The 12152-nt window shown below is 39.7% G+C and overlaps 1 protein-coding gene across 3 annotated transcripts in view; it reads left to right on the forward strand.

The window, feature by feature from the left end:
* Window positions 1-12152, forward strand: part of STARD3NL (STARD3 N-terminal like) — a 52319-nt gene that overhangs the window by 13401 nt on the left and 26766 nt on the right. The window lies entirely within an intron of this gene.

Consider the following 12152-nt stretch of genomic DNA (forward strand, 5'->3'; position numbering starts at 1 on the left):
GGTTTAGTTCTAGGCTCTCTGTCATGTTCCATTGATCTATCTGTTGATCTTTATGTTAGTACCACACGGTTTTCATTACTGAAGCTTTATAGATGATCTTTAAGTTAGGTAGTGTGAGCCTTCCAGTTTTGTTCTTCTTCCTCAAGATTGCTTTGGATATTCTCATGTCTTTGCATTCAGCTTGTCAATTTCTACCAAAAAAAAAAAAAAAACTTGATGGAGTTATTATTGGAATTGAGCTGAATCTTTAGATCAGTTTGCGAGGAATTGAAATATTACCACTGAGTTCTTCCAACTCATAAATGCCATATATTTCTCCATTTATTTTCATCTCTACTTCTCTGTGCAATGTGTTATAGTTTTCAGAGTTGGGATCTTGCATAATTTTGCTAAATTTATTCCTTAAATTTATTGCATATATTTTGTTTCTTCTTTCCTTCCTTCCTTCCTTCCTTCCTTCCTTCCTTCCTTCCTTCCTTCCTTCCTTCCATCTGTCTCTTTGTCTTTAGTTTCTCCCCACTCTCATTGTCCAGAGTGAAGAGACCAGTAAATAGGTGAATCACAACATTGTAAGCAAGCTGTTGCTTTAAAAATAAAAAAAGGAAGAGCAAAACTAATCTTGATGCAGCATCATAAATGTCATTAAAGATGTCTGTGCTATTGTTCTTTGCTCAGGGAAGAGAGGTGTGGAGGAGTGGGAGGAAGCAAAGCCTCCCCGAGAACATGGCCTTTGAGCTAAGGCTTGCGGGATGAGTAAGCCAGAGAGGTAAGGAGAGGAGCAGTCCAGGTGGAGGAAAAGTACAAGTAGAGGTGCCTGAGATCAGGATTCCTTTAGGGAAGTGCTTGTGATTTTCAGCATGAAGTGGTTCTGGAGAGGGAGACAGAAGTAGGCCGCGTGTTAGGTTAGGCAAGGTTAAGGAGTTCCAGGTCTGCCTGTCCCAGGAAAGTATTTAGTAAATGATCTCATGAAGTTAGTTTGCTTCTCTAAAAAATTTACAGGTGTTGGATGAGAATTCTTTTTTTTTTATTAAAAAGAAATTTCTTTTTCTTCTGTGGCTTGTCTTTGCCCATTTTTTCTACTTGAATTGTAAGGTCTTTATTATGTCTTTAATCACTTACAAGTTTTACTTCTAATGTGTTTAAGATAAGAAAGCTTTTGATTTTTATGTGTTCAGATCTGTTTCTCCTGTTTTTACAGATTTCTCATCCCAAAATCATGTTATTCACTTGCAGTTTCTTCTACTAAATAATGTCTGTAGATGGCTTTGCTTCATTAACTTTTATTTATTTTTTTCTAAATGTTTATTTTTTTTGAGAGAGAGAGAGGAAGACTCTGAGTGCATGTATGTGCACAAGCAGGGTGGGGGCAGCGAGGGGGGGAGAGGGAGAATCCCAAGCAGGCTCTGTACTGACAGAGCTGGGCTCAAACCCACACACTGAGAGATCATGACCTGAGGCTAAATCAAGAGATGCTTAACCCACTGAGCCACCCAGGCGCCTCTGTTTTGTTAACTTTTAAATGGAACCGTTAGTGTATTTTGATGTATAGATTTCTTTCTCATGAGCTAGAATGACTAATAGTTTCAATCTTTTGCAACTGAATTTTGATGGCATCGTTTTCATCTGTAGATAGGAAAGTTCAGGGCAGACAGTTTATAGGTAATGAGTTTTTCTTGATCTTTAGCAGTTTTATTTTTTTGAATTGAACTAGATGCTTGTGGTCAATTTCCTATTTCAGTTCATATTTCTGACTTCTGATAAATCAGTAGGGTGGCACATGTGTGGCCGCTGAAGATGGGCACACCGCTCTCTCCCGTGCGCCCCTTGTTCTGTGTCTCCTAGTGCTGGTGATCAGTTGCCACTTTCTCTTCATTTACACTATTGTTTTTCTTATATCACTAATATATTTCCCCATGTCTCTTTCAAAACCTGGAGAATAAGAGACTTGGGAGAACCATGTTTTAAGGAAAGCAGAAGACAGATATCTAGATGGAGATGAAGAGTCCCACAAAGTTTGAAATTATGCCCAGTCCCCCCAAATTGAAAACCAGTCAAAATGTACATCATCTCAAAGCTTTTGGGCCCAGATGAATTGTAAGTTGTGTTTATGCATGTTTTTGAAATGCAAAGAAACATTTTAATGGGGTGAACAGAGATATCTGCCTTCTTATTAGGTTTAGTTTTTATTTATAGGACTTTTTACTTTTTTATGTGATGTTTCAGGAACATTTGAATACAGGGGTCCTACTCATGGGGACTGCTGTGGGGTTTAAAGGACTCCCATGAAAGATAAGAACTCAGCATGGTGCCTAACTCAGTCTGCATTAAGGAAATGACTCATTTTGCTCTTAGGTTATTATGTGGTGTACACAGCACTGTAGAATATATAATAACATGTTAACAGATAGGATTACTTCATACTTGTGTTGTATTCTCTGACCTTGTATGTTCTTGGTCAGATAACGTCAGGATTATTCTAGCTTTTAGGGTAACATCGCTTTATTTCTTTCTTTTTTTTAATGTTAGAGAGCATAACATAACACTTAAAATTTGTAAAATGTTTTATTTCCCCCCAGTGTTGAAATACCGATCAAACTGTCTGACTCTAGTTCTTTTGCTAGGTAATTCTTTGTTAACTTTTCACTTTTCTTTTGGGGATGGTTCATTCTAGTCAGCCTGTCTATATCTTCCTGATGTAATATTTCCAGAGTGTTTATGATTTTCAAGTGTAATGAGTGTGAAGTGTTACTTACAGTTTGAAAAACTACCTCTTCTATAGTGCTACTTGTTTCCCTTCCTTCATCTCCCCTCTCTAGTCTGGGTTTGCATGTTTGTCCATTTCGTAGGCTCACTCATATATTTTAAATGTAGGGAAGTGTTTACCCATGTACAAAAGTAGAGAGTTTGGTGTAATGAGTCACATTGTACCCACCTTCCAGCCTGGAGCATTTATGATTTTCCTTTCGGATTTGTTATTAATTGTGTTCATTGCTTTCCTTTTTTTTCTTTTTAATATTTTTCCCTATGGGATACTTACAGTTTTTATAACGTTATAATTTAAATGCCTCATTTTAAAAATTTTATTCTTTATTTAAAAAGGACTTAAAGCACTTTAAGGAAGTGAATTTGGTGATAAGTGCAACGTTGACACCGTTCCGCTGTTTTTACTGTCGTTATTTTCTTAATTATACAACCTAATTTCTTGTTTTTCAGAGTAAGAGGTATTATTTCCATTGTATCCATTTCTCATCCCTGATCTAGGAGAGGAGAAAAATGGATGTTTACGTCGAACATCAGACAGATTGACATGTTCTTATCTTTAGTAGAACATTTTCAGAGCTCTTTTATAAACATCTCCCTGTGAACATTTTCCTGAGGTCTTACTGTCATTTTTTAAATTGTAATATATTTATCTCAGTAGTTATTTTGGAAAATACTGCTCTGTTATGAGTGTCTATTATGCATTGTTTTTCTGTAGACAGTTCCTAATTGCAACACTTACTGAATTAGGTATTTCTAGTAATATAGTTTTATGCTAAATTTTGTAAGTGTGACATATCAAAATATGCTCAAAATAGCATATAGTCTGTGATTGAAGGGTTAAAAAATTATCAATCTTTAAAAAACTTTATTATGTATTCAAATAATCAGCATCCATGTGTGTATCATTAAAATACCGAATAGGATTTTTTTTTTAAAAATCAACTGTCACACCTTCCATTTTGATCATAATCTATTGTTTACTTAGCTTTTACATTTTCTTTTTTTAAGATGCCTTTTTTATCTCTGTTCTTTCTGGTAAGGCATACATTATTGATACTGAGTGGTAAATTTTAAACCTGATTTCAAATGTGTTACACTTCTCAATTTTTAGAAATCCAGACATTAGCTCTACTTGCTTACTTGAGAGGATATATGTCAGAATCTTTAGACCTTAATTATGAATCCTGAGTTTTTGATGATTTTTTATACTTATTAAGAACCTTTAGCTGAACCTCCCCTGCTTTTTTGGTTATGAATTAGTAATCATACTCAAATACTTGTAAGTCAGGTTTTAAAATAAGCAAATGTACTGTATTAGCATTGCAGAATCAAGTTCAGTTATCCTATATCTGTTTGGAGCCTGACAACTGTGGTGCTCTTAATAATTTGCTTATAGAAAATTATTGATAATTGCATGTAAGCTTACAAAGAGATATTGCACAAGGAGATGCCTGGGTGGCTCAACTGGTTAAGCGCCGACTTCAGCTAAGGTCATGATGTCACAGTTCGGGGGTTCGAGCCCCACAATGGGCTCTGTGCTGACAGCTCAGAGCCTGGAGCCTGCTTCAGATTCTGTGTGTCTGTCTCTCTGCCCCTCCCTTGCTCATGCTCTGTCTCTCTCTGTCTCTCAAATAAATGTTTAAAAAAATATGTTTAAAATTAAAGAGCTTTTGGAAGAATACTGCAGTGAAGGCACAGCTTTCTATAATTTCTCTTTTAAAATGTCACCACTTACATATTATACACAGAATATGCTAATATTTGAAAGATGACTAACCCATCACCACAGTGGTATCTGAATGGTTTCTCCAGACGTTTCCAGAAAGCAGTGCTTGTGAGGGTCATCAGGAGACCTCCAGACATCCGTCTCCCAAATAGTTTCATAGTGGCATCACATTGACTTTGTTAGCGTTATAGTCCAGCACTCTTTCTTGTTGACTGGGAGATCTGATTTGTCACCATCTGTTTACAGAGAGCCCAGTGAAGAGTGGCTCTGCCTCACATGGGTCAACTCACATCTTAAAATATGCAGTGAACTCTGTAGCTGCAGCGTAGACTGAGTTTATTTCAAGTTTATTGTCTCCCTATTCAAACTATGACATGTTAATAAGAACACAATTATTAAATTGTTCAGTGACAAAAGGGATCAATGGTACCCTTAGTACCATATTAATCAGAGGAAGAGTCTGGCTGGTGGAATGGAGATACTTAAAAACTACCAGGCAAGGCGCTCCCACTTGAAGAGGCCAGGTTGGGTACAGCTGCCATTTATTTGTGACCCTCCTTTCCCTGTGTTTTGAGGGCTCACCCATCCCCTTGCTGACGGGCACATTTCTTCTTCCCTCCTTGTGGCTGAGCTGATGGTAAGTCCCGTCAGTGCCCTCTGTCTTGGACTGCGAGCCCTTTTGCTTCTTGAGGGACACAGTACATCTGCTCTGGTTCATTATGTGTTGAATGTTTAGTTTAACTCTCAGACAGCAGGATTATTTTAATTGTTTCAAAATTCTCTCCCCTTTTCCCCCCTCTGTAGTCCTGATGATATGGGAAAGTCTGTAAAAAGCCTTGCAGAGTTTCATACACGCACATATTTTTTTTCTTTTTCTTTTTTAAATATTCCACTCAGTTGTCAAATTAATAGGGATCTAGTGGCAAAATTTGACTCCTTGGCTCAGGAAAGATTTTTTTTATTTGAAGTAATACCAAACAGTTGGGTGGTTTTATTTAATGCTTTATAAAATTTTTCATTATTACTTTGAAATAACTGCCCCCCCCCCCCGATTTTTCTGTCTAGTCATCTCCAGTTGTTTCTCTCTATCCAGTAATTTCCTCATGTTTCAACTGCTAATCTGAATGTGATATGTAGGTATTTTAAAATCTAATTCAGTATTCATCTGTTTTGTTTCTTAAATTCCACACGTGAGTGAAATCATATGGTATTTGTCTTTCTCTAATTTATTTCGCTTAGCGTAATACATTCTAGCTCCATCGTTGCAAATGGCAAGATTTCATTTTTTTAATAGTTATAGAGAGCAAACTGAAAGTTGAAGGAGAGGTTGGTGGGAGGATGGGCCAAATGAGTGGTGGACCCTGAGGAGGGCGCTTGCTGGGATGAGCACTGGGTGTTGTATGTAAGTGATACATCACTAAATTTTACTGCTGAAACCGTTACTACACGATATGTTAGCTAACTAGAATTTAAATAAAATCTTGAAACAACGAAAAAAGTTCAATCCAGAAGCCTAGACTTTAGTACTATTTTTCTAGATGTTGTATTTCGTTTGGAAAATACATGGCATAAAGTAAGCCAAGGCTGTTTGGAAATGTGAACTTGATGGTAGCAGGCAGTTTGTTCCTAAGTTAAACTTCCCGTAGTATTTCGGAACACGGGTCCTCCAGCTCCCAGAGCTGCGGTGTTATACGAAGGTGTCAACTCCTTAACCTCGCCCATGGCCAGGCTTTCTAAAGCCACTCTCATCGGCGTTCTACCATGTCCTTACTTTCAGGGTAAGGTTGGCACACGTCATGACATCAACAGCGCCAACAGGTACAGGGCAGGGAGTCACACCTGTCCTTTTGTTTAGAACATCTTACTGCAAACACCTTTGAAGTTTTTAAAAAATGAAGCAACTTCATTTGGTTGGTGCTTGCTTAAGCACCAAGTAGAAATTTTTATTTTATGAGAAAGTCATTGATTGAATTTGATGTGGCATTTTTAGGCATGGCAGAACTTTCCTTACCCCATATTGATAACTTTAAAATACGGAGACTGTGGGGTGTGTCAGTCACTCAGTTAAGCTTCCAACACTTGATTGCAGCTCAAGTCATGATCTCATGGTTCGTGGGATAGAGCGCTACATGGGGCTCTGTGCTGAGAGTGTGGCCCGTTTGGGATTCACTCCCTCTCCCCCCGACCTTTGTCTCTCTCCTCTACTCAACGCACATGCATGCTCTTTCTCAAAATAAATAAACTAAAAATTAAAAAAAATATGACAATTGCTTTACTATGTTTTTTACTACTACAAATTAGCTTTAGTTCCTTCCCACATCCTCTCTTTCTGTATATATTTATTCTTTAAAGTATCTATGCTTCTTAGTCACCGTGCCTCTTTCTCTTACTGGCAAGGCAGGTTTGTAAATGTCAGGTTGTCCCCTCAATATTCCCGTTCCCCGGTTCAGGCTGTTTCACCTAGGAATCTGTAGGCTCTAGACAGGACTTTTCTCGTCATGAACTAGGTCTTATAGGCACCTCGCAAGAAGATAGCCAGCCTGGGCTGCTCCTTGCTCCCAAAGAAACCCACTTTTAGGATATAGTGGTTGCAGCCATGTCTTTGGGGATGCTCAAATTCAATGCCTGCATCCCAAGGCCTATTTAAACACCTACAGATGTCCTTCCTATTTCCCTCTAGTGATCTGGGAGGAGGCAGAGTGATGGAGAGGAAGGAAGTAGAAGATTTGAGCTTTAATCCTAAAATATATCTTAAAATCTCTTGTAGATGGGCATGTCCCTTAATCCGGGTAAGCCTCAGATTCTTCTTCTTTTTTTTTTTTTTTTTTTTTTCAGTTTTTTTTTTTTTTTTTTTTTTTCAGGCAAGAATCACTTTGTTAAAGATGAAGAACGCTTAGAAACAATATGATGAGACACAGTCTTCAGACATTAATGCCTCTCTTTGCCTGGAAAACNCCTACAGATGTCCTTCCTATTTCCCTCTAGTGATCTGGGAGGAGGCAGAGTGATGGAGAGGAAGGAAGTAGAAGATTTGAGCTTTAATCCTAAAAATTATCTTAAAATCTCTTGTAGATGGGCATGTCCCTTAATCCGGGTAAGCCTCAGATTTTTTTTTTTTTTTTTTTTTTTTTTTTTTTTCAGATTTAATCATACATTTACTGTACAGGCAAGAATCACTTTGTTAAAGATGAAGAACGCTTAGAAACAATATGATGAGACACAGTCTTCAGACATTAATGCCTCTCTTTGCCTGGAAAACAAGGGAGTGGAAATAGATCAGACTGGCAAACTTAAACTCCTCCAGACTAGGTCAAAACTGAGGCCAGGTGGAAAGGGCTTCTTCCATCTAAAACGGCCAGCAGCTTAATTGTCATGGTAGGGAAATGCAGGCCTCCTGATTCTACTTTTGACTTTTCAAGAAAAGCTGGAAGTCTGGTTTGTATATGCAACTTTATTATTTAAAATGTTAGCACTTAGTTCAAAATCTTGAGAAACACTGGGCCAGACCAAACAAGACATGTCAGTGAGCCAGTTCTGCTCCCTAGGCCTTTGGTTAAGATGATGACCAAAGTCCTTCTGAATTAAATTATTTTAGTGTCTGTTATTCTGACACGCTCTTGGAGGAGAACACACATGTTCTGGCTGTGGCCAGAAGTAGTAAGAGAAGCAGGCTGGGTGTTGGGGATGAAAGATGTGGTTTGATGGCCCCAGCAGGTGCCCAGAGGCTCTGTCTAGGAAGGTACAAGCAACGGTGGGACTTTGTGTGAGGCCGGCAGTGGTGGCTAGCATGCAGAGCAGCTGCTGTTTACCGTCTGGGTAGTGTCAATTCTGTCCTCAAGCAGATGGAGTAGAAGTTTGGGCTCAGCTTTGCACCCAGCCTGGGGACCAGTGCCGTGGAAGACTCCCAAAGATGGAAGCAATTCTTCTTTGAAGCAGAAAGGATCTCAATTCATTTTGCTCTTGTTTTTTTTTTCCCACCTGGGATGGATAATCATCATTTAAGAAGCTACCAGGATAGAGGAGACAAGAGTTTTTCTCCAATTCTAGTAGTGTGGAGGTAAGGAAAGAGCAGCATGTTCATGCCATGTGAAGTGGCCCTCAGGTAAGCCAGCATAACCTGTGGTGTGTCACTAGAGCCCTCGGTGGAAAAATAAGAATGAGCTGCAGGGTTCCGCTAATCACCATCAGAGCATGGCTTTGGAAAAACTAATGTTCATCAATTAGAGTATTAGAGTTGCTAACCTGAGTTAACTCCAAATCTCGCCCGAGTCTCCTTTGTGAAGCTGATGAAAGCAATAATCCCTCTTTCTAGAAAAATGCAGATAGGAAATATTTTAGCCATAAAATATTCTGTTGTGACAGTTCACCTCTGTCATCCTAGTGTGAAAGCCTCCACAGACCATAAGAATGGGTGTGGTGGTGGTGTGTTAAAACCTGATACTCAGAAATAGGTAGCAAGCCATAGTTGACCTCCAGGCTATCGTTTGCCAACCCCTGGTTTAGAGCACTGAGAGCTGTGCTAGGTTGGACTTTTAATAAGCACACATTCACCTAACATTCTCCTCTCTTGAGTGGAGTGTGCATCCCAGCTCTACCGCCTTTGGGCATGGCCTTGAGATAGACTTTGGCAGATAGAATATGAGCAGATGTGATATATACAGCGATTTTAAAGGTATTTACATGATCTCGCTTGTCTTGTGCTGTTGCCACTTGCTGTGAAAAGTACATGACCCAGATAGTCCTGGTCTGAGGAGGAAGACAGACAAGGAGCCGACCTACATCCAGCGCAGTTTGAAGCCACGGTCTGCTGCCCCCAGAAGCAGAGTTGCCCAGCGGACCCCCACGAGATCCACTGAACTTCAGGCAACCTATGGACCTGTGAACATACGGGGGATGAGGGTTAAAAGAATTAAAAGAACAACATCTCCTTAGCTTTTTCTAGGATTTGTGTATGTTCCCCTTGGTTGGAATAAAGCTTGCAGCCCCCTGTGTGTACAGCTATTCAGTACTTACCGCCCTCTTTGGAGAGGCTTAGCTTTCCTTGAACCAACCCCAGAGAGGCTCTCAGTACCAAGAGCTGAATATTTAATACTTCCAAAATTATATCTGGGAGAATATCCAAGCTCTTCCTTAGGAAAAACAGTTGTGGCCTCTTCCATGCAGAGAATTTGAAAGCCGACTCCCCTAGTCTCTGTGCAAGGTGGTAGAATTTACTTTGTTGACATTTGTCCCTGGCATGGCCCGTGTACTGGGGCACAGGGATGTGCAAGGCAAATCCAAGGCCTTCATGGGACACACTGACTAGCGGGAGAGACAGGCGAAGCAGTGGATAATTAAGGCATATTGTGGTAAGCAGTACAGAAGTGACATATATCCCCAGCCCTAAGGACTTGGAGGAGATGTGCTTGACCTGCCTGGGGATTAGAATGTGGAGAGCATTTCAGTGAAGTCTTCTGAAGGAATTCATACTCGAATCTTTTGGAAGGACAGGGTTAGGATGAAGTCCTATCATTGTAGAGTAGAAAGGGGCTTTGTCTAGTATTTCTACCCCTTAAAAGGAAGCGCTCTCTCTCTCTCTTTTAAGATCTCCCTCTGTTCCAGAGGGAGCTCAACCTGGTAAGAGTCAGTCTGCTCACAACAGTCTGTGCTTTGGCTAACTGTTGTTGAAGGCGTGCAAGTATCTGTAAATTCTGGCAAGTTAGCAGTTCTGTGTATGCATCTGAAAAATGATGCAATGATCCTCATATCTCAGGGAAGGTGTATACCATTGAATGATGTCAGGTTTCAGTGTGAAATAGCATCAGATTTCTAGGAGTGATATTTTGCTTTGGGATCCTGTTTTATTCATGAGGAGTGGGCTCAGGGAAGGAGGAATGCATGAGACTGAGGAGAGCGATTTTCTTCCTAAAAACAGCCCTGAGTTTGAATTGTGAATTTGTTGGATCATCCATACGGTTTAGTAGATTTAAGAGTTTAAATTAATTTTTAGGGGCATCTGGGTGGCTCAGTCGGTTGAGCGTCTGACTCTTAATTTCATCTCAGGTCATGATCCCAAGGTTGTGGGATAGAGCCCCGTGTGGGGTTCTATGCCGAGTGTGGAGCTTGCTTAAGATTCTCTCTCTCTCCTTCTGCCCCTTTCCTGTGCATCTATCCATGTGCACTCTTGCTCTCTCTCGCTCTCTCAAAAAAAAAAAAAGCATAAGAAATTTTTAAAAATTTAAATATACTTGCTAATAGAATAATATTAGATCAGTTTAAAAGCTACTTGGGTTGCTGCTTCTTACTGTAGAATGTGTTGCCACTGAAATATGTCGGTATTTACCCAGGCTCAGATTTAGAGAGCATCTCTGGTATCTTTTTGAGTTTTGTGTGTGTTTCATCACAGAAAACATTAGTTACGTTCCTTTTATTTACTGTTCCAGAATTGACAGTTAGAAGTCTGGCAGAATAAAGTTAGTGTTTTGCAAGCTTTGTTTTAAGAGCAACTGGGGAGGGGAATATGCCATTGAACTCCTTCCCTTAGGATGGGGTCGATCTCCATGAGAAAGAAATTGTGTAGAAATACTTTCAATTTTGGGGATTTGATATTTTCTTTACAAGGCACTGAAGTGGACTCCTGTTGAGCTTTTCAGAATGTTCCATATGCTGTTATCTCCTGTCACCCAGATGTAAAGAGAGGGAAGGGCCTCATAAAATCCCTGGACATCTGGCCAGGACTATAACAAAATTACGTTTGAATGTAGTCCCTTGTGTTGTAAATACAGTATGTGCAAAATAGGAAATCTGACCATAAGGAAAAGGCACAAAGGGGGAAAATATAATATCGGGCAGTGAAAATCAGTATCAACAGTTGAATGTTTCATAGGCACATTCTTTTAAAAATTTGATTTTATGCATGTGTTCCATTTAATTAACTTTTAGTCTAGTTACTATTATAACATAAGCATTTTTCTAAGTTTTGAGTACTTTATTGGGTGACTATACTGTGGTTATATTATGATTTATCTCATTACTCCCTGTTTGCTAGATATTTAGATTGTTTTCTCGTTGAGACTATTATGGATGTATAACGATAAATCTGCCTAACAGACACACACACCATCGATATACGTGCATGTGTCCATAAGCATACAGCATTTTGAATATTCGCAAGTCAGTACCCCACCACAACTACTATCTACATCAGTGAATTATTACCAAGTGAGCACAGCCGTGGTAGCTCTGCTGAGGCCAAGAAATGGAATTTGACCCAACTTGTGAGCTCTAGTCTCTATTCCCTCCCTCTTGCTCAAAGGTAATCACTAGCATCACTAACCCAACCTCTAGCGACATAGATCAGTTTTTGTCTTGGCCCAGGGTTACCAGACCAGGAGGTATGAATATCTTAAAGCATCTGTGCTTTCAAAAATGTTACGTCGTTTTATCGTATGAAGATGTGGAATATGGGAAGGGAGAGAAATGAGGGCCACGTGCAACGAGACCATTCTGGACTGCGAATAGGACCAAGCTGGACCACGACGCTTTAGGGTAATGTCCGCGGTCTATTTTCAGATTCTCTTTTACCCGCCTTGAAACTGCTCTTCTTTAACTGGACATTGCCAGTCACTGTGGCAGGAGAAGGAACCAGTGCATGGTTCTTACGTCTGAACAGAAGTGGGTTAAG

This window comes from Hyaena hyaena, unplaced genomic scaffold (assembly GCF_003009895.1).
Source record: "Hyaena hyaena isolate Hyena2069 unplaced genomic scaffold, ASM300989v1 scaffold_2010, whole genome shotgun sequence".
Classification (NCBI taxonomy): Eukaryota; Metazoa; Chordata; class Mammalia; order Carnivora; family Hyaenidae; genus Hyaena; species Hyaena hyaena.